At 36.4% G+C, this 4,304-nt stretch overlaps 1 pseudogene; it reads right to left on the bottom strand.

The window, feature by feature from the left end:
- Positions 1–2,241: 2,241 nt before the first annotated feature.
- LOC123457007 lies at positions 2,242–2,375 on the bottom strand (annotated as a pseudogene).
- Between the last annotated feature and the right edge of the window lie 1,929 nt (positions 2,376–4,304).

Here is a 4,304-nt window from a genome sequence, read left to right as displayed (position 1 = left end):
GGGGCAGGGATGAGGGAAAGGTTGGTACCAACATGTGCTGTTTACATATTATGTCCATAACTAGTAAAAAAATTGATATTGGGTATTACTGATTAATAGCTACATAAAGCAGTTTAGAATTAGGTGTAAAATTAAATTTCACATGCAAAATGTTCTAAGTATAATTAAGGGCTTTGAGTACTAAGGAAGGTTTTGAGTAAACATAGAGTAATTCATATTACAATTGAATTAGATATATGTTTGCATGAAGATTAAAGCTTGCATGTCCACTTGAAAATTACAACTCACTATACTTTTCAAATATAACTGTGACTCAGTCAATATTGTTTTAACATATAATAAATGAAGTCTTCCTTGGACTATTTGGAAAATAAATCTGAAGACATAAAATGTTACAGATCATTTTCAAGGGAAATGTAGTTTTACAACTTTCAATTTCACAACCATTAAATTAAACAAAAAATTGTAAGGACTTCACACAAGTTTAAATTTGGTGAATATACTCTTACAAGAGAATTTGAAGCTAACCACATTTTTTTTGTTTTGTTTTCTTGAGGTAGGGTCTCACTCTAGCCCATGCTGACCTGGAAGTCACTATGTAGTCTCAGGGTGACCTTGAGCTCAGGTCGTTCCTCCTACCTCTACCTCCCAAGTGCTGGGATTAAAGGCGTGCACCACCATGCCTGGCAACAGAGCAAATATTTTAAAGATAGTTGGTACTTTATAATTTCAGTTAGTTCTTTGGGGATTGCTTAAACATATACCAAATGGATATACTTACATTATTCAAATAGCAAATATTTCTCCCATAGATACTATTTTGCTAAACATATCAAAAGCTCTTTTCCAAATGGGGAAATTTCTAAATTAGGTAGCCTGACTTATTTATGTATTCCACAGACATTTTATAGGCAACAATGACAAGGCAATTGTTCAGGTACTTGAAATACACCAGAGAACAAAGACAATAAAGTTCATGTCTACTTGAAGGTGATATTCAAACACATACATTTTATTGATTTCTTAATTTTGGAGAAAGAAAGAAGCAGAGAGAGAGAGGGAGAGAATGGTCACGCCTGGGCTACTAGCCACTGCAAACAAATTCCAAACACATGCTCCACCATGTGCACCTGGCTTACATAGGTACTGGGGAATCTAACTTGGGTCCTTAGACTTCGCAGATAAGCACCTCAACCACTAAGCCATCTCTGCAGTCATAAACATATAATTTTAACTGTACTCAGGGAAGTTGTGAGAAAAATATCCTGTACTATCCCAAAGTCAAAGTCATTTAAATGTCCATACTGTAAAGCAATTCAGAATTATGTTCTATCTGTTATATCTTTAAAACCTTATGAAACATGGGGCTTGGCAAGATGGCTCAGTGGATCACAGAACTTTCTATGCAGACATGGTGACTTGAATTTGATCTATATCCCCTACATAAAAAGCCACATTTGGCTAACCAAAATTGACAAGCTCCATGTTCAGTGAGAGACCGCCTCCAAGTAATGGGGTGAAAGAATAATAAACAAGGACACTCAATGTCCCTTCTGGCCTCTGCACACATGCACATGACTACACATATCTACACACACAAGTTCATAGACCAAGCTCACACATATACACAAAAATGTGAAACATATATATTCTTGGATTGTGGGTTGTTGTCTAATTTGTGTTAGTTTTTGGTGCTGAGGATTCAACTTAGGATGTATTGTGTGCTAAACATGAACTTTGCCACTCAGCTAGGCCCCAGCTTCATCATCCTATCATTTTCCATTTAACTTCTCATCAATATATTTTCTTCCTCCTTCCCTGCAACTATTCCTTCAGTCTTCCCTCCTTCCTTCTTTCATTTCCTTTTTATATATGCCCTTCCTCTTCTCCATCCCCTCACCTGACTCTGAAATTCTCTCATTTCTAGGGATTAAATTCAGGATCTTGGATGCCATGCAAGTAATCTACCACTGAACTACATACCTAAACTTGGGCTATTATTTATTTATTTATTCATTCGTTCATGTATTTGCTCTTGTGCCTTTAAATTACACTCACACACATAAACACACACACATTAATGTTTGGCATGTGTATATCTGTGATTGAGCATGTTCATGTGAACCACAGTTTACATGTGTGTCACAGTGCACATGTAGAGTGAGAAGATAACTTTCTGATCAGTTCTTGTCTTTCCCCCTCATTTTAAATACACTTAAAAAAATTTTAAATTACTTTTTACAATTTTACACCAAATCTTAAGACAAAAGATATTGGGCATTAACAAAGAGGTCTATGCCAGTCTTTGGGATCAAATGCAATTATTCTTCTTGTGTGTATCCCCCTCTTTTGAAGCAAAGTTTCTCTCTCAGGATTCTTTCTCTTCTCTAGTTCCTTGCTGAGGTCCCCACCAGCTTCTGGAAAATTATTATATTTTGCTATCCATGTGCTGTGCTCTGGCCTTTTATTTTGAACTCCAGTATTCTGGTTTGAGAGTTGAGCATTTTTTCCACTAAACCATTTTCTCAGACCCAGGTGGGTACTTTTTTTTTAAATTTAATTCATTAGTTTTCTTTTCAGCAAATACAGACAGTTTGGTATCATTGTTTAGGCTCATCCATGACCTACCAACTCCCAATGGCCCCTCCTTGTTGATGTAAGTGGGTCATGCACTATGGAGTTAGCCCACAGTTATTGGTACTATAAATGTCTCTGCATATCATGACCAAACATGTGACTCTGACATTCTTCCCACCCCCCTCTTCTGCAAAATTTCCCTGAGCCATGTTGGGTTCATTTTTGGTCTGCAAAATATGGAGTCTCACTATATTTTTAGGCTGACCTTGAATTCTGTATGTAGCCTAGATTGGCCTCAGATACTTATATTTCTGCCATAGCCTCCCAAATGCTGGGGTTACAAATATGTGCCATCATGCTCAATGATTCTTTGTTCTCTGTGTTTGTTCCTTTTTTTACTCTGAATTATACTGTGTGTGTTTGTGCTCACCAGAAGATGGAAGAGGAATATTTTGCAAGTGCATTCTGTTTTCCTCTCATTTCTGCTTATTTCTATTGCATCTGCTCTGGCTGTCTCCCAATATTTGTTTACCCTATGCTTTTCAATGTAGCTTCTGCTTATTTCATTCATTTCCTTTAATCTCATAATATCTCTTTGCAGTACATATTTTTTATTTCCATTTTTTGCCAATTATAAAGCATTTACCAGTGAGATTGCTACTTTATCAAGGTCATCTATGTATTTTGATTCTAAACCATGGAATACTTTCATTATATGACTTAGCTTCACAATTGTCTCTTTAAAAACAATCAGACAAGAGATCCAGTTCTAATAAAAGTGAAGTAAACAAACGTCCCAATTCTCCCATAGAACACAACAATAAGGACTCTACATAAATCCTATTCATAATGTATAGTATAATTGTTTGAGATCTCTACAAAGTAAATATCTGCATGAAGAGTAAAATAAACCCTGAATTCATTGTGTCACTGAACTCATAATGACTTTGTCATTTAAAAAAAAAATTGTTCATTTTTATTTATTTATTTGAGAGCAACAGACAGAGAGAGAAAGAGGCAGAGAGAGAGAGAGAGAGAGAGAGAAAGAGAGAGAGAGAGAATGGGTGTGTCAAGGCCTCCACCCACTGCAAACGACCTCCAGACGTATGCTCCCCCTTGTGCATGTGGGTCCTGGGGCATCGAGCCTCGAACCGGGATCCTTAGGCTTCATAGGCAAGTGCTTAACCACTAAGCCATCTCTCCAGCCTGAGTTTGTCCTTTTATTCTGATATCACTTAGCCTTAATTCAATGTTTTCTGAACCATGGAACCATGAAAGTAAGGAGGGGGTATGGTGTAAAGAGAGAGTGAGAGAGAAAGAGGGAAAAGAAAGGGGCTAATGAGAGTTAGATATCCTGGAGAACACAACTTACTTGTTTTACTCCTGAAGTTCAAAGACAGTGGGTGGAAAAAGCATCCAGATTTTTGCTTTCTTCTTTATGAATTCACTTGACAATGTTAAATGGCTGTGAAAGTAAAATAAAAATAATATCAATGGGATGTATAAAATCCTTGGGGACTCAAAGTGTTCAAAATCTAAACTTAAATTACTTAACATAAGAATAGCCACAAAACTCTCAATCACACTGAAGAAATATGGTTAACAGATTCCAATAGCAAGATGACACCAATTTTGAAATTATTAGATAAAAAATTTAAAGTAGCTACTAAGATAATGTTGTAGTTACCTTTGTGTTGCTGGCACAAAACACAGCAACCAAAGCACAT

Source organism: Jaculus jaculus, chromosome X, assembly GCF_020740685.1.
Source record: "Jaculus jaculus isolate mJacJac1 chromosome X, mJacJac1.mat.Y.cur, whole genome shotgun sequence".
NCBI classification, from domain to species: Eukaryota; Metazoa; Chordata; class Mammalia; order Rodentia; family Dipodidae; genus Jaculus; species Jaculus jaculus.
This window is presented reverse-complemented; position numbering and strand designations above follow the sequence as displayed.